At 35.0% G+C, this 19,594-nt stretch overlaps 1 non-coding gene across 1 annotated transcript; it reads right to left on the reverse strand.

The window, feature by feature from the left end:
• Positions 1–17,551: 17,551 nt before the first annotated feature.
• LOC127746375 (small nucleolar RNA R71) lies at positions 17,552–17,655 on the reverse strand. Its single transcript, XR_008007994.1, has one exon. It is a non-coding gene; the product is annotated as a small nucleolar RNA R71 (small nucleolar RNA).
• Positions 17,656–19,594: the final 1,939 nt, after the last annotated feature.

A 19,594-nucleotide genomic window follows, 5' to 3' on the forward strand; every position in this document is an offset into this window, starting at 1 on the left:
ATGACGTTTTTCTGGCGTTTAACTCCAGACAGCAGCATGAACTTGGCGTTTAACGCCAAGTTACGTCGTCATTCTTCGAATAAAGTATGGACTATTATATATTGCTGGAAAGCCCTGGATGTCTACTTTCCAACGCCGTTGAGAGCGCGCCAATTGGAGTTCTGTAGCTCCAGAAAATCCATTTCGAGTGCAGGGAGGTCAGAATCCAACAGCATCAGCAGTCCTTTTGTCAGCCTTCTTCAGAGTTTTGCTCAAATCCCTCAATTTCAGTCAGAATTTACCTGAAATCACAGAAAAACACACAAACTCATAGTAAAGTCCAGAAATGTGAATTTAACATAAAAACTAATGAAAACATCCCTAAAAGTAGCTTAAACTTACTAAAAACTATATAAAAACAATGCCAAAAAGCGTATAAATTATCCGCTCATCATAAGGCATATGCAGTTTTAGATGAAGTTGACGTGAAAAATCTGAAACAGTGTTTCATACTTTCATACTTTCATGTCTATAAAAATTTAAATGTTATGTTCAGAATGGTATCTTGTTTCTTTTGTGTAATATTGCCAACAAGGTCAATAATGTCGCATGAACATTTATTTTTACTACTTTAAATCAGTGTTATACATATACTTATCTATTATAAATTTGATCCGAGCAAAGAAAAGTTCTTTTCTTGGGGCAAAATTTATACAATTTGCCACAGAGCCTAGAGAGAAGTACACACCCCAAAGGTAATGTATGAATGTCAATACACTTAACAAAGAGCAAGAAATAAACATAACATAATCACAAGGAAAAATCACCTGTCTATCGCGCTTTACCTTATGAATATTATAGAATAACCAAATGTGGACTTGTTCGTTTTTATTAATTAGTCAAAGGATTCTTATTTGAGAAGTGATAGAATAAATTTTGAGGATGAAAGAAGTTATATTTTTTTACTTTTTCGAAAATTCTGAATTAACTTTTCAAGAAGTTAAAAATATTTTTTAAAAATTGTACCAAATATGCATAATATGACTTTTCATAATTTAAAAGTTAAAAAAAATTGTTGCTTTTGCTACTTTTCAAAAGTAACTTATAAAAGTGAAATTTTAAAAGTTAGTTTTTTTAAAACTGTAGGATCTGTATTTGATAAATTAAATTAAAAAAATCTTTCAATAAGCATAAGAAATAACAAGTGCATTTGGTAAAGTAGTTTTTAAAATTTAAAAATACAATAATAAATATTAATATAAGAATTAAATTTGAATATTACTTAATGTTTGATATTATATTAGACTTTTTAACTTTGATAAGCACAAGCCAATTTTAAAAAGCTCTATCTTAGGTGCTTTCAAAGGTACTCCTAACTTTTAAAAACTACAAGCACAAATACATGAACTTTTTTATTTACCAAACATATCACGAGGTGTTTATGGTTTTGAAAAGCACAAGTACCTCTCCAAAAAAGTTTTACCAAACCAAGCCTTAGTGTATTGTCTATATTGGCTATATATATATAATTTAATTTTAATGCAGTATTAATGTAATGTAGTTTTATACGTGCATCTAATTACATAACGCTAAATCAGTAAAAATAATTATCTTTGAAATGGTCATCCAAAACAATGGATGTGATTGCACATTCATATAAAATATTTTACGCTTCCAATGCATATATATATATATATATATATATATATAGGTATTACTTATATTTGTTTTTGGTCTGGATCCATAAAGAATATAAAAGTAAGATCCATTTTGGGCCCATTGTAATTATCTAAAAGCCCAAATGAAGACTGTGTATAAAACTACGCAAATTGAAAAGGGGTAAGGCAAATGCACTAGCAGCTGGCGCCGAAGTAGAAAACTTGAAATAGAGTGTTTCAAACCCTAAACCCTAGAAAAATAATGGATGGACCCTCAGGCTGAGCTAGAGAGCTACATTTGTGGTGATTGTGGGATGGAGAATACTCTTATACCTGGTGACATCATACAGTTTCGTGAGTGCGGTTACAATATCCTTTACAAGAAGTGCACCCGTCGCAGTAAGCACCCCTTTTTTAGCACTTGTTAAAGGTTGTTGCTTTCATTTATCGCATTCAGTTATATAATTACTTGTTCATTTGTTGTGATTACAGTTATCTAATATGAGGCTCGCTGAAAAAACCAAACAAAAATGGACTTCGTGTTGGCTTGCTCATCTGTTTCATAATTTCATGTCTATATAAATTTAAATGTTTTCTTCAGAATGGTATCATGTTTCTTTTGTGTAATATTATCAGCAAGGTCAACAATGTCGCATCAACCCTCATCTTTACTACTTTGAATCAGTTTTATACATATAATTATCTATTATGAAATTGATTTGAGCAAAGAAATAAAAATTCTCTTCTTGGGGCTAAATTTATGCAGTTAGCCACTGAGCCTAGAGAAGTACACTCCCAAAAAGTAATGTATGAATGTCAACACACTTAACAAAAAGCAAGAAATAAACATAATATAATCACAAGGAAAAATCAACTGTCTGTCATGCTTAGTCTTATGAATATGATAGATTAACCAAAGGTGGACTTCTTTGTAATAATTAGCCAAAATATTTTTATTTGAGGAGTGATAAAATAACTTTTGAGGATAAAAGAAGTCATGTTTTTTATTTATTCAATAGTTCTGAATTAACTTTACTAGAAGTTAAAAATATTTTTCATAAATAGTACCAAACACGCATAATATGAATTCTTATAGTTCAAAAGGAAAAAAAAAAAGTAGCTTTTGCTACTTTCTAAACGGGTTCTTAATTTGTTAAGGTTATTACTTTTCAAAAGTAACTTATAAAAGTTAACTTTTAAAAGTTATTTTTTAAAAGTCGCAGCATTTATATTTAGTAAATTAAATTAAAAATAGCTTTTAATAAGCAAAAGGAATAACAAGTGCATTTAGTAAAGTAGCTTTTAAAATTCAAAGATACTATAATAAATATTAATGTCAGAATTAAATTTGAATATTAATTAATGTATGAGATTATATTAGACTTTTGAACTTTGATAAGTACAAGCCAATTTTAAAAAGTTCCATCTAAGTACTTTCTAAAGTACCCCTAGTTTTTAAAAATTGCAAGCACAAACACATGAACTGTTTGATTTACTAAACGCATAACGAGGTGCTTATGCTTTTGAAAAGCACAAGTATCTCTCTAAAAATTTTACCAAACCAAGACTTAGTGCATTGTCTGTATTGGCTGTATATATATAATTTAATTTTGATGCACTGTTAGCGTAAAGTAGTTTTACACGTGCATTTAATTACATAACACCACATCAGTAAAATAATTATCTTTCACCTTAACCTCGTGAATGATCATCCAAAATAATCGATATGATTTTACGACCAAATAAAATATTTTACATTGTCAATGCATTAAAATTAAACTCATATATATATTGGTATTACTTATATTTGTTTTTGGTCCTGCCAAGGTTGAATCTATAAAGAATATATAAGTAAGATCCATTTTGAGCCCAATATAATTATCTGAAGGCCCAAATGAAGACTATTTATAAAACTGTGCAGATTAGGAAGGGGTAAGGCATGCAGATGTAGTTGCAGCTGAAGTCGAAGTTGAAAACCTGAAATAGTGTTTGAAACCCTAAACCCTAGAAAAAGAAAGGTTGCATAAGACCCCAAATTTTTAAAAATTAAACAATAAATTAATTATGACTTATTTTATTTATTCAGGATATTGTTTTCAAAAACTTTTATATTAATTTGATTTTTTTTATTATTGATTTGAAAACTTGAGTAATTAAAAAATAATGAGGATTTTAGATATATGATTTAATTTGAATAATTAGATTTTGAACTCTATTTTATGATTTTAAGAGAAATTAATTTGACTATCTCTAATTATTTGAAAATTAATAATTAAATAGTAATTTTCATAAATGAGTGTTGGATTAAAAAAAATGGTTTTCAATTACTATATATTCCTAATTTTTATTAAAATTACCTAAATTATGCAAAAATCCCCAAGTTGAAATCTTAACCCTAATTTAACCCTTACAGCCGTCTTTCACCCCCCTTTTACTTCTTCCCACCACCACTCCTCACTCTTACATTCTTCACCCACTCTCATACACTAACAGAAAAGAAAGGGAGTTTCGAAAAGAAAGGGAGATTCGAAAAGAAAGGGAAATCTAAGGAGCAGAGGGAAGAGGAGGGGGAGACTGTGCCGCCATTGCATGTCGTCACTACCACACCGCGTCAGCTCGACGCCAATCTATCCATGAATAGTCATTGCTGGAGGAGTTCCGCGTTAGTCATCGTTGTGCTTCTTGGTTTCCGTTGAACAAAATCGTGAAGGGCGGGAGAGACGTGCGAAGGAGACAGAATCGGGACCAGCCTCGTCACTGTTACCACCGCGGGTCGCCGCCGTTGTCCCATGGTGGGCGGGCTTCTTGAAGAGAGAAAGACGAACGCAAAGGAGGAGTTTGGTTTGCGCTGTCATGCCTCTATCACCGCTGTTTTATCACTGTTGCGGCTGGACTGTCACTGCCGTCGCCATTGGGTTGGCTGGGAGGAAAGGGTGACTTTGGTGGACGCTGATGATGTTGCATGCGAGAAGGAGGGTTGGCTCCGCCACCCTTATTGCTGTTGAATTGTTGCTAGGGGCTGCCCGCCGTGCCCAGTCACCGGAAAACGACGCAAATATCGCCAGAATCAACTAATAAAGGTACCGTTGCTCAGTTCTTGGTTCTTGCTCGAGTCGAAGTTACTGTGACTGCATGTGGTGTTTGATGGCTGCCGTTGTTGTGGGCCAAGAAAGAGGGGTCTTTGATGGCTGAATAGCTTTCGAATTTCGATGAGTTAAGGTAGGGACGATTTTTTAAACTTAATTTACTACTAAGAATCGTTTTAAGTCGATATTAATATGAAAATATATTTTTATGATTTCGCAAGTTTTATGAATTGAACTGAGTTACCTGGAATGAATATAGATACTAGTTTGAATGGTTTATTGATTGATTGGAGATGTTTAATTGACTTTTGCACTTGGTTTAAGGTTGTTATAGTGATGATTGGATTGTGACTATTTCTGATTATTGAGTTGGAAAGTTGGTCTGATTAAATACTATGTAAAATGATTTTCTTGGTTTGAGGTTAATTTGATATTGAAAATGAATCTGCATTTGAAACGATCTGAGATATTGGGAATGAGTTTTATTGTTTTATCGAAAATGATTTCTAATATTGGAATTAGTCTGAGTTATTGGAAATGTTTGAAAAGAGGTTGAGAATTGTAACAACTCTAATTTTTGCGCTAATGCGAGTTTTTCTTAAAATAATATTTTAAAGCGATTAGTTTTATTTTGACGAGTCGACTTCGAACTCCAAAGTAAAATAAATGGTAATATAATTTTATTATTATGTTATTTACTTATTTTACTTACTCTAATTATAATGAAGTCTAGATAATAATATTAATATTATTATTATAATATTATCAAGTCCAATTTTTATAATTATATAAGATTCCTTCGTACTTTAAGTAAAGTTCCTAAGTTATACATTCGTATCATAACATATATATAATGAGATTAATCTCATTTGCATGCAAATAGTGAGTGACCGAGAGAGAGAGAGCGCGCTAAAGAATTGTAACCCCCACTGAAATTGTCGACTTCGATTTCTTGCGATCTGTAACTCCAATAAAAAATCTAATTCGGTAAAAGTTTTCGTATCTTTCTCCTCTACGTGTTGGCATTACTTTTGTCCGGTGAAGGTCGATGGTGACATAGCTTCCCTACCCCTTGAATTTGGCTAATTGGAGTTCTACGAGGTACGGAAGATTTCGGACGTTTTTTCCTTCACCAGCTTAGTCAGAAGGCTTCTCCGGAACTTCGAGTATTTTGATATCGTACGAAAGTAGAATTTTGATAAATTCTCACTGGTTAAATTGATATTGGACAAGTGAATAGATGTCATGATTACTTATTGATTGAATTTGATTCAATTTATATTGAATTTTGTGATATATTGATATTTGTGATAAGTTTGAGGTTTGGAGGGTTTTAGTGCAGTCAGAAATTGAGTTATTCTGATGAATTTGATTTCTGGATTACGATAGGATAATTTGAAAATGTTAAAATTTGTCTGGTTTGATCTATTGGAAATAGTTTGAGAAGAGTGTGGAAAATGCTTTGGATGGAACCCGACAAGGGTGGCAAAGTCTGGGTTTTAGGGGAAATGCCGCCGAAATTTTATTTTAACTCTTAAGAATTTATTTGAAATTTTATTTAGAAGAAAAAGATTGAGTTTAATATTATAATTATATAAGTTTTTCGGGTATTTTGGGTAATAAATAAAGTTTAGGAGTAAACGAGTATTTTATAAAAGTTCAGGGTTATTTATATAAATATGAAACAAAGTGAAGGTTTAAATATAATTTTATAAAATATTAATGAATTCGTGGTTTAGAAAATAATTAATAAAAGTTTGAAAAATAAGGTTTTATAAAATAAGTTTTAAGAGTATTATAAATATTATTTTGAATATTAGTTTAAAATTACTCATTTATATTAGAGTTAATTATTATTACAAATTATTATTTATCAAGATATTATTTTATAAAAATATTATTGTATGTATAACAAAGAGTGGTAAATAGACAAGTTTTTCTAAAAGTTTTAGAAAGATAAATTTAAGCTAAAGGTCTCATGATCCCCTCTTCATAAAATATTTACAAAAAGATGGGAGAAGAGTGTGAAGATAGTTTTTGATGTTAAAAGTAAGGAATTAAAAGAATGATGAGAAAAGACAAGAAAGGATTATATTAGTTAAAGGGATCTCTGCCACAGGAGAGCAAAAAACAGAAAAGAAAAGAAAGAAATAATGACCTGAGATGATTGTCTACCTACTGAGAACGAGCAGAGATATGGTGGTGAGTCCACCAAAATTTTCTTTCCAGAGATACATTGGCCAATCCAGGCGATGGTCTCACCTGTAAGACAGAGGTTGCTTACAGAGGTTATCAATACATACATTGGCCAGAGAGAGCCTCACCTGTAAGACAAAGGTTGCTTACAGAGGTTATATTTGCATACATCAGCTCAAGAGAGTCGCACCTGTAAAACAGAGGTTGCTTACAAAGGTTATGACACTGGCTCAAGCAAAGGTTGCTGAGTTACAGATAAACAATCATTTTATGATTTATATTATGTTTAATTGAGTGGTTTTATCAAGTCTTTCACCCACTTATTCATATGATTAGCATGATATTACAAGTCCTTCCCAAAATTGCTCTATGATTGAAAATTCGCTTCCTAAAGATCTTTTAATTGCGTATTTTTATTCTCCTTTATACCATTCGATGCCGTGATCTGTGTGTTAAGTGTTTCAGGCTTCATAGGGCTGGAAAGGCTTAGAGAATGGAGAGAAAGCTTGCAAAAATGGAAGGAACACAAGAAATTGAGGAGATGACCAGCAAGAAGTGACACGGACGCATGGCTCACGCATCCGCGTGAATTGGAGAAAATCACAGCGGCGCGAACGCGTGCCTGATGCGAGCGCGTGGATTGGAATCTACACGAGTGATGCGAATGCGTGGACGACGCGCACGCGTGGCAAGGAAAAATGCTGGATGATGCAAACGCGTGGACGACGCGGTCGCGTGACATGCGCGATCTGCAAAATTTATAGAAATCGCTGGCGTGGATTTTGGGCCACGTTTTGACCCAGTTTTCGGTCCAAAAACCCAAACTAAAGCCAGGGAACATGCAGAGACTCAGGAGGGAGACTGAGATTCACATTAGGATAGCTTTTGAATTTTAGATATGATTTTTACTTTAATTTCATTTAACTTATTTCCTTAAATTTTCAAAAATATATATATATATATTTTGATTTATTTTATTTAAAATTCTTTTTTCTTAATTTTTGAAATCAAGTTTGGTGTTGTGATGCATAAGCATCTTTCCTATCTTTTCCTAGTGAATTTGCATCTAATTTGTTGAGTTTAATAAATAATTAATTATCTTTTAGCCAATATGGATGCTACTTTGAGTCTTTTGCAATTTTGTTTATTTTAGGTAGTATTAGGCGGAATTTGATGGAGTTTCTGTAGCACAAGAATCAAAGGAGATGGCAGCGAGGAGCGACGCGTACGCGTGACTGATGCGTACACGTGATTTGGAGCTTTCCATGGCGACGCGTGCGCGTGACCGACGCGTACGCGTGATTTGAAGATTTGCACAGCGACACGTGCGCATGATCGACGCGTCCGCGTGACTCGGGAAAAAGACCATCGACGCATACACGTGACTGACGCGTACGCGTGACATGCGCCACGTGCAGAAAATGTAGAAACCATTAGGGGGTGATTTCTGGGCCCCATTTTAGCATCCAAGTTAGGCACGGATCCAGTGAAGTCAAGTGGTCCCCACGTTACAAGACGCGGAGTAGTTAGTTAATTCTAATTTAAATTCAAATTTGAATTTGAAAATAGGAAAAGATATTATCTTAATTTTAGATATTAGATTTTAAATTAATTAGGATTAGTTATAAAAAGGGGAGACTTCTCTTCTATTGAGAGATTCCATTAGGGCGATTCCATTAGGGAATTCTATACAAATTTACATTCCGCATTCCATGAGCAACTAAACCTCCATTATTAAGGTTAGGAGCTCTGTCTATTTGTATGGATTGATTCGATTGATCTTTCTAATTTAATCCATGTTTTGATTTATATTTCAATAATTGTTTTCGTTCTTTATTTTATGAATTTGGGTGGAACGGAAGTATGACCCATGTTCTAATTGAGTTCTTGTAAAACTTGGAAGACCTCTTTACTTGAACAACAGCTTGAAAACATATTATCCTGAATTTCTTATTGTTTGTATTTAACGGGATACATGACATATAATCCCCTTATTTTTGGATAATTAGGATTCTTGTGGCATATAAACTGGAATTTGATCATCACCTTCTAATTGGAATTAATTGACCAAGGAATTGGCAGTTAATGAATTTTAGAGGAGACTAGGAAGGTCTAAGGAATTAGGGTCTAGTTACATATAGTTTGCCATGAATTAAATGTTGCATGATTAAAATAGTTAGTAAGAAAAATCAATCCAGAAAAATAGATAACTCTGAAACCTTAACTGTTTTCTCCATATTTCATTCCCAACTCAATTACTTTACTATTTTAATTTTTGCACAACTGTTTAATGCTCTTTGAATACCAAAATACTCTTTTCTGTTTGTCTAACTAAGCCAATCAATCAATCATGTTGCTTGATTCTTCAATCCTCATGGGATCGACCCTTACTCACGTAAGGTATTACTTGGTACGACCCGGTGCACTTGCCGGTTAGTCTGTGGTTGTTAAATCACCGCACCAAGTTTTTGTCAAGAGTCACCAATTAATCAACCAGAACCAAGAATATAGAAAGCTAAATAAAAATCGTATATCTGAAATACCTCAAATTGCATTAATAAAAGAAATCAAATCTAACATGGAAAAGTTCATAAGTTAAATTGGAAAAATAAATAAAAGGAACACTAAACATGGAAATTGAGAAGAAGAAATCCTAAATCCTTTAAGAGAAATCCTAAATCCAGAGTCCCAATTGGATTACTTTTAGAATTTATTAATGCATAAACTATTTTATTTTTAATTGATCTTTTGATTATTGTCTATTATGTCTTCTTTTTATTCTCTCTTTAATTTTGTGAAGTTTATATTAATGATAATGGAGTAGTTCCCTAACTTGATTGGGCGCGGATTAAAAGGAGAACCTTGAGTTGGGATACTCAAGAGTTCAATTGTGATTGGTTCGTTGTTGGTTGACTTGTTAGTCACTAACTTTAATCTTTCCCAAGGGGGAGGATTAAGACTTGTGAATAGAAGTTGACTCCCAACTAATTGACTTTCCCTTAATTAGTGAGGGTTAACTAAGTAAAAACAACTACTAATTATTAATTGATCTTGAGAAAATCCCAACAAGGATAGAACTTCCGATTAATCTTCTCCCGATCAAGGTTTTTATTTGAATCACATAAATTCTCTGATTTAATTCCCTGTTTATCAAACTCAAAAATTTCTTGGAAAACCTCCGACCAATAAGCTGCACTCTTTTGTCAACTCGTTGGGAGACGACCTGGGACTCATACTCCCAGTAATTTTATTCTTGAATTTGTGATAACTCCTTTCTAAATTGACAAGTGGATTTTTGCTGGTTAAGAGTTGTACTTGCAATGCTATTTTCCTTAATAATTCTTAATCTGCCAATTTCCACCACGTCAATTTTTGGCGCCGTTGCTGGGGAGTTGCAATAGTGTGCTACTTTTTGGTTGGAATTTGTTTATCTGTATTTTATTTTATTTTGTTTTTGTTACCATGAGCTATGTGTTTCTTCTGTTGAATGACGCGTTCATTGCCTGATCCGAGCTTAGCCGCTTTTGATCCTGAAATTGAAAGAACTATTTCACGTATTAGGCGAGCTCGACGTCGGTTAGCCTCTGAGGGTGGTGAAGTGATTGTCATCGATTCACCATTCTCATCTTAGGGCGAACCTGAACCGCCATTTGAGGAAGAAATAAGCTCCTCTACTACTGATTCGGTTAATTCACGTGCAAGTAACATGGCAGCACCTAGGAGAGTTACTATCCAGGAAGCTAGAGCCCCAAATTTTACATTGCAGCTGTATCAAGTGCATCACCTAGCGGTGGCTGAGATTTTGAACTAAAGACTGCACTACTCAACTTGATGCCCAAGTTTCATGGCTTACCTGCTCAAGAGCCAATCAAGCACCTTAGGAATTTCCAGACAGCTTGTTCTACTGTTAAGTGTGATGGTGCAGATGAAACTTCTATTCTATTAAAAGCCTTCCCGTTCTCTCTTGAGGGAAAGACGAGAGAGTGGTACTACACTCAACCTGGAGCGATTGTTACTAACTCGGATACGCTTAGAAGAAAATTTTTGGAAAAATACTTTCCAGCTGAAGTTACTGATAGATTGAGAAAATAAATTTCCATGATTATTCAAGGCGAATCCGAGACTCTGTACGAATATTGGGAGCGCTTCAACAATCTTCTGGAAGCATGTCCCCACCACATGATTGACAAGTTGGTATTGCTCGGCTACGTCACACAGGGCATGAAGCCTCAAGATAAGACCACATTGAAAGGTGCTAGCAATGGGTCTATGAAAGAGTACAAGACCACTGATGAAACGTGCCAATTGATCAGTGACTTAGCTGAATCCACTAAGAATCACAGGTATAAGCAAAGCAACTCAAAAGCTGTTGCAGAGGTATCCTCTAGTAGAGAAACTACTGCTCTGACCCAGAGTATATGTGAAATGACCAACTTACTAAAGCAGATGCAGTTGAATCAACAACAAGCTCAACATGCTCAGCCTCTCCCACCACAACAAAGCCAACAGTTGGTTCCACAAAGAGTATTCGGGATCTGTGCTGATTATCATCATTATACTGATGAATGTCCACAGCTTCAATAGGAAGACAACATTGTGGCAGCCACTCATAACTTCTATGGCCACCCAAATCAAGGATACAATCAAGGTGGCAACTACAACCATGGCTGGCAGGATAATTCCAACTAAGGTTGGAGAGATAATTCTAGCCATGGTTGGAGGGACAATTATAATAGAGGAGGCAGAGATAACAATGGAAATCAGAGGTGGAATAATAAAAACAACATCATACAGCAGAATCAGAACCAGGCTTACAGAGCACCTCATTTAAGGCAGCCCCAAGCATCTTAGCAAATCCCTCAGATCACTTACCCTTCTTTGTCTTCCAATGACGAGTTACTTCGCTCCCTTGCACAAGGACAAAAGACCATGGATAGCACACTTAATGGTCTAATCTTTGCTATACAAGCTCTCATCTCCCAGATGGGACCATCGAGTACCTCTAACACCCAACCTGCAAGCTCCTGTAGGATTCCTTCTCAACCCTTACCCAACTTCAAGGGTGGCATCAATGCCATCACCTTGAGGTTTGGAACCACACTGCAAGAGAGGAATTAGGAGGAGCCAAAGCCACAAGAGTACGCCCCAGATGCGGATATGGTAGACGTGGAGGATGTTGAAGAGGAAGATGAAGTACAAGCAATGGTTAAAGAAGAAGCAACTTAACCAAGGAATGTAGAACCCCAGCAAGCTGAAGCTGTAAGAGATGCCATTCATATCCCATTTCCACACTTTGCAAAGAAATCCAGAAAGCATATGGAACTTGATCCAAAAATGGTAGAAATCTTCAAAAAGGTTGAGGTAACTGTTCCTCTTTTTGATGTCATTCAGCAAGTACCTAAATACGCAAAGTTTCTAAAAGATTTGTGCATACATAAAGATAAACTTAATGGATTAGGGACTATTCCTTTAGGTAGCTCCATATCTGCTTTAATGGGAAATATACCTGAAAAATGTAGTAATCCAGGTCCATGTATGGTTAACTGTACCATTGGAGGCGTCGATTTTTCTGACTGCATGTGTGATTTAGGAGCATGCGTGAGTATTATGCATTTGTCTATATATAATGCTTTAAGGCTCCCTCCCTTAAAAAGGTCGGCAACTCGTTTTGTATTGGCAGATAAAAGCATTATGACAGTAGTTGGAATTGCGAAAGATGTGTTAGTGAGCATTAAGGGGCTCACATTTTCCATTGACTTCTATATCTTGGAGATGCCCCAAAACCAGGAAAGCCATCATCAATCCTGCTTGGAAGACCATTTTTGAAGACTTCAAAGTTCAAGCTGGATGCCTTTTCGGGAACCTATTCTTTTGAGATAGATGGCAGAACAATGAGCTTCAATCTGGATGAAGCTATGAAGCATCCCCCAGAAGATCACTCCATACTCCAATGCGACATTATTGATGAAATTGTAGCTATAGTTCACCAGAAAGAAATTGAGGAGAAGCACATGGAGCAAGATCCAAGTGTGGGGACACCCTCTAAACATAATAAAGATTCTTTGCCATTATCACCAGCCCTAGATGATCCAGAGCCCAGCCATGAGCAGAAAATGGAATTAAAGCCTCTTCCTTCACACCTCAAGTATGCTTACCTTGAGGACGAGCAAAAGTTTCTAGTTATCATTGCAAGGGAGCTCACTTCCCAACAAGAAGAACAACTGCTTAGTGTATTGAGGACGCATAAGAAAGCAATTGGATGGAGCTTGGTGGATATAGTAGGCATCAGCCCTCAAGTTTGTGAACACAGAATATTCTTAGAAGAAGGAACAAAGCCTGTCCGTCAACCTCAAAGAAGATTGAATCCGACGATCTTAGAAGTTGTCAAGAAGGAAGTAACCAGACTACTTGAAGCAGATATCATTTAACCCATTTCAGATAGCGAATGGGTCAGCCCAGTACAAGTGGTGCCCAAGAAGTCTGGAGTCACAACAATAAGAAATGAGCATGGAGAACTTCTGACAACCAGCGTGCAGAATTCATGGAGAGTCTGCATTGACTATAGGCATCTCAACCAAGCCACTCGCAAGGATCATACCTGATGACTGGATAATTTATATCCTTTTTGGCATTGTTTTTAGATAGTTTTTAGTAGGATCTATCTACTTTTTAGTATATTTTTATAAGTTTTTAAGCAAAATTCACAATTCTAGACTTTACTATAAGTTTTTGTGTTTTTCTATGATTTCAGGTATTTTCTGGCTGAAATTGAGAGACCTGAGCAAAAATCTGATTCAAAGGCTGAAAAAGGACTGCTGATGCTGTTGGATTCTGACCTCCCTGCACTCGAAATGGATTTTTTGAAGCTACCGATATCTAAATGATGCGATCTCAGTTGCGTTCGAAAGTAGACATCCAGGGCTTTCCAGAAATATATAATAGTCCATACTTTGCCTGAGTTTAGATGACCCAAACTGGCGTTCAACGCCAGCTTTCTTCCTTATTCTGGCGTTAAACGCCAGAAACAAGTTGCAAGACAAAGTCAAATGCCAGAAACAAGTTACAAACTAGCGTTTAACTCCAAGAAAAGTCTCTACACATGAAAGCTTCAATGCTTAGCCCAAGCACACACCAAGTGGGCCCGGAAGTGGATTTCTGCATCGTTTACTCATTTCTATAATCTTAGTAACTAGTTTTAGTATAAATAGGACTTTTTACTATTGTACTAACATCTTTTGATTATCTTTTGATCTCTTGATTACGTTTTGGAGGCTGGCCTCATGGCCATGCCTGGACCTTCATCACTTATGTATTTTCAACAGTGGAGTTTCTACACACCATAGATTAAGGTATGGAGCTCTGCTGTTCCTCAAGTATTAATGCAAAGTACTATTGTTCTTCTATTCAATTCATGCTTATTCTTATTCTAAGATATCCATTCGCACACAAGAACATGATGAATGTGAGGATTTTGTGCACTCATCACCATTCTCACTTATGAACGCGTGATTGACAACCACTTTCGTTCTACATGAAAACAAGCTTGAAGGTATATCTCTTGGATTTCTAATCAACGATTCATATCGACTCCCCTTTGACAATGGGGCATCTAAATCTGAGATTAGAATCCTCGTGGTATAAGCTAGAATCAATTCACAGCATTCCTAAGATCCGGAAAGTCTAAACCTTGTCTGTGGTATTCCGAGTAGGGTCTGGGATGGGATGACTATGACGAACTTCAAACTCGTGACTGTAGGGCATGGTGATAAACGCAAAAGGATAGTAAATCCTATTCCTACACGATCGAGAACCAACAGCTGATTAGCCATACGAAATCTGTGCATGGTATTTTTCATCCGAGACGAGAAATCCAACAGTTGATTAGCAGTACAGAAACCGTAGAAGACCATTTTCACTGAGAGGACGGGAAGTAGCCATTGACAACGGTGACACCCAGCGTATAGCTTGTCATAGAAAGGAGTATGAAGGATTGGATGAAGGCAGTAGGAAAGCAGAGATTCAGAAGGGACAATGCATCTCCATATGCTTATCTGAAATTCAAATCAATGAATTACATAAGTATCTCTATCTTTATTTTATGTTTATTTATATTTTAATTATCAAAACTCTATAACCATTTGAATTCGCCTGACTGAGATTTACAAGGTGACCATAGCTTGCTTCAAGCCGACAATCTCCATGGGATCGACCCTTACTCACGTAAGGTTTATTACTTGGACGACCCAGTGCAGTTGCTGGTCAGTTGTGCGAAGTTGTGAAAAAGAGTTGAGATTACAATTGTGCGTACCAAGTTGTTGGCACCATTGAGATCACAATTTCGTGCACCAAGTTTTTGGCGCCGTTGCCGAGGATTGTTCAAGTTTGGACAACTGACGGTTCATCTTGTTGCTCAGATTAGGTAATTTTCTTCTTATTTTAACCATTATTTTATTTTCAAAAAGTTTTCAAAAATCTTTCAAAAAATTTTCTCTTCTTTTTTGTTTTTCCAAATAATTTTGGAAAAATCCAAAAAAATTAATAAAATCATAAAATCAAAAATATTTTTGTGTTTCTTGTTTGAGTCTATAGTCAATTTTTAAGTTTGGTGTCAATTGCATCTTTTTAATTTTCAAAAAAAAAAATTCAAAAAAAAATTCATGCATGGTGTTCTTCATGATCTTCAAGTTGTTCTTGGTAAGTCTCCTTGTTTGATCTTAAAGTTTTCTTGTTTTGTGTCTTTTCTTGTTTTTCATATGTATTTTTGAATTCTTAGTATCTAAATATTAAAAATTTCTAAGTTTGGTGTCTTGCATGTTTTTCTTTTCTTAAAAATTTTCAAAAATAAGTTCTTGATGCATTGCATTCTTCATGATCTTCAAGTTGTTCTTGACAAGTCTTCTTGTTTGGTCTTCATATTTTCTTGTTTTTTGTCTTTTGTTGTTTTTCATATGCATTTTTAATTTGATAGTGTCTAAACATGAAAAATCTCTAAGTTTGGTGTCTTGCATGTTTTTCTTTTCTTGAAAATTTTTCAAAAATAAGTTCTTGATGTTCATGTTGACATTCAAAGTGTTTTTGCATGCATCATTTGTTTTAATCCAAAATTTTCGTGTGTTGAGTCATTTTTGTGGTTTTTCTCTTTCCTCATTAAATTCAAAAAGTCAAAAAAATATCTTTTTCTTATTTCACTCATAAATTTCGAAAATGTGGTTTGACATAGTCAAAAAAAAATTTTGTTTCTTATGAGTCAAGTCAAATTTTCAATTTAAAAATCCTATCTTTTCAATTTTTTTCAAAATTCAAATCTTTTTCATTTTTTTTATTTTCAAAAATTTTCAAAATTGATTTTCAAAATCTTTTTCTTAATTTTATTTCATAATTTTCGAAAACTTTACTAACAATTAATGTGATTGATTCAAAAAATTTGAAGTTTGTTACTTTCTTGTTAAGAAAGGTTCAATCTTTAAATTCTAGAATCATATCTTTTAGTTTCTTGTTAGTCAAGTAATCAATTTTAGTTTTAAAAATCAAATCTTTTTAAAATTTCCTTTTCAAATCTTTTTCAAAATAAATTTCAATCATATCTTTTAATCATATCTTTTTCAAATCATATCTTTTTCAAACTTTGATTTCAAAAATCTTTTCTAACTTCCTATGCTTTCAAAATTTATTTTCAAATCTTTTTCAACTAACTAATTGACTTTTTTTTTGTTTTATTATTTATTATCTTTTTCAAAACCACCTAACTACTTTTCTCTTTCTAATTTTTGAAAATCACATTCCTCACCCTTTTTCAAAATTCTTTTTGATTAACTAATTGCTTTAAATTTTAATTTTATTTCTTCTCCTAATTTTTGAATTCTAACTATATTTTAAAATAAAAACAAAAATATTTTCCTTTTTTTAATAATTTTCGAAATTCTCTCCCTCTCATCTCTCTCTATTTATTTTATTTATTTACTAACACTTCTTTTCTACTCATAATTCGAACCTTCTCTTCTCTTTGTGTTCGGATTTTTCTTCTTCTTTCTTTTCATCTTCTATTATTTTCTTCTTCTACTCACCTAAAGGAATCTCTATACTGTGACACAGAGGATTCCTCTTCCTTTTCTGTTCTCTTCTTTTTCACATGAGCAGGAGCAAGGATAAGAACATTCTTGTTGAAGCTGATCCAGAACCTGAAAGGACTCTGAAGAGGACTTTACTGAAATTTTCAAAAAAGAAGTAGAGATGGCCGAACCCAATAACAATGGTGGATGTGCAAGGAAGATGCTTGGTGATTTTACTGCACCAACTTCCAACTTCCATGGAAGAAGCATCTCAATCCCTGCCATTGGAGCAAACAATTTTGAGTTGAAGCCTCAATTAGTTTCTCTGATACAACAGAATTGTAAGTTTTATGGACTTCCATCAGAAGATCCTTTTCAGTTCTTAACTGAATTCTTACAAATCTGTGATACCGTTAAGATCAAGGGAGTTGATCCCGAGGTCTATAAGCTTAGGCTTTTCCCTTTTGCTGTAAGAGACAGAGCTAGAATATGGTTGGACTCTCAACCTAGAGATAGCCTGAACTCTTGGGATAAGCTGGTCACAGCTTTCTTAGCCAAATTCTTTCCTCCTCAAAAGCTGAGCAAGCTTAGAGTGGATGTTCAAACCTTCAAACAGAAAGAAGGTGAATCCCTCTATGAAGCTTGGGAAAGATACAAGCAACTGACCAAAAAGTGTCCTTCTGACATGCTCTCAGAATGGACCATCCTGGATATATTCTATGATGGTCTGTCTGAATTGTCTAAGATGTCATTGGACCATTCTGCAGGTAGATCTATTCACCTAAAGAAAATAACTGCAGAAGCTCAGGAACTCTTTGAAAATCCTGTGAGTAATGGGACGCCTCAGAGGAATGGAGTTCTTGAAATTGATGCTCTGAATGCCATATTGGCTCAGAACAAAATGTTGACTCAGCAAGTCAATATGATTTCTCAGAGTTTGAATGGATTGCAAAATGCATCCAACAATACTAAAGAAGCATCTTCTGAAGAAGAAGCTTATAATCCTGAGAACCATGCAATGGCATAAGTGAATTACATGGGTGAAGCCTATGGAAACACCTATAATCCGTCATGGAGAAATCATCCAAATTTCTCATGGAAGGATCAACAAAAGCCTCAACAAGGCTTTAATAATGGTGGAAGAAACAGGTTTAGCAATAGCAAGCCTTTTCCATCATCCTCTCAGCAACAGACAAAGAATTCTGAGCAGAACCCCTCTAGCTTAGCAAATATAGTCTCTGATCTATCTAAGGCCACTCTAAGTTTCATGAATGAAACAAGGTCCTCCATCAGAAATTTGGAGGCACAAGTGGGCCAGGTGAGTAAAAGAGTCACAGAAACTCCTCCTAGCAATACAGAAGAGAATCCAAAAAGAGAGTGCAAGCCCATAACCTTACTTGGTGTGGCCGAACCTGGAGAGGAGGAGAAGGACGTGAATCCTTGATAAACCACTATTTCATGGTTTATATTGTATTTAATTGAGTGGTTTTATCAAGCTTTTCACCCACTTATTCATAGGATTTGCATGATTTTACAATTCCTTCCTAGTTTAGTTCTATGATTGAAAACATGCTTTTTTGGTCTTAATTTAGCTAATCTTAATCCTCTCTTATTACCATTCGATGCCTTGATCCGTGTGTTAAGTATTTTAGGCTTCATAGGGCAGGAATGGCTTAGAAAATGAAGAGGAAGCATGCAAAAATAGAAGGAACACAAGGAATTGAGGAGATGACCAGCGAGAAGTCACGTGGTCGCATGGCTCACGCGATCGCGCGAAATGGAAGAAATCAGAGTGACGCGTTCGCATGCCTAACGCGACCGTGCGGATTGGAAGCTACACGAATGACGTGAATGCGTGGACGACGTGCACGCTTGGTACGAAAAACGCTGAGTGACGCGATCACGTGGACAACGCGGACGCGTGACGTGCACGATCTGCAGAATTACAAAAGTTGCTGGCAGAGATTCTGGGCCGCATTTCAACCCAGTTTTTGGCCCAGAAACACAGATTAAAGTCAGGAAACATGCAAAGACTCAACATGCTTTTCATAACTCACTTTTCATAGTTTAGATGTAGTTTTGAGAGAGAGAGGCTCTCTCCTCTCTCTTAGGATTTAGAAATTAGGATTTTTTAGAAATTAGGATTTATTTCAACTCTTCATTAGGTTCAATAATTTATGATTCTCTTCCACTTTTATTTACTCTGATGCTTTCATTTGTATTTGATTTATGTTGCCTAATTGGCTTATGAATACTTTTCATGTTAGATTTGACTGCTTTGAATGAATGTTATTTGAGGTATTCCAGATATTTATGATTTTAATTTAGCTTTCTACATTCTTGGCTTTGGTTAGGAAATCAGTAACTATTGAGTTATCAAACTCAACATGATCGATAATCGCTATCTTTGCTAATTAGCTTGAACTTCTATAATCCCAATCTTTTCTAGGAATTAACTAGGATTTGAAGATCAAACTAATTAGCCACTTGACCTTCTATCGCACCAGCAGAGGTTAACTAAGTGGAATTAAGATTCAATTTTCATCATCATTGATAAGGATAACTAGGATAGGACTTCCAATTTCTCATACCTTGCCAAGAGTTTATTTTACAGTTATTTATTTAT

This window comes from Arachis duranensis, chromosome 3, assembly GCF_000817695.3.
Source record: "Arachis duranensis cultivar V14167 chromosome 3, aradu.V14167.gnm2.J7QH, whole genome shotgun sequence".
In the NCBI taxonomy this organism is placed as follows: domain Eukaryota; kingdom Viridiplantae; phylum Streptophyta; class Magnoliopsida; order Fabales; family Fabaceae; genus Arachis; species Arachis duranensis.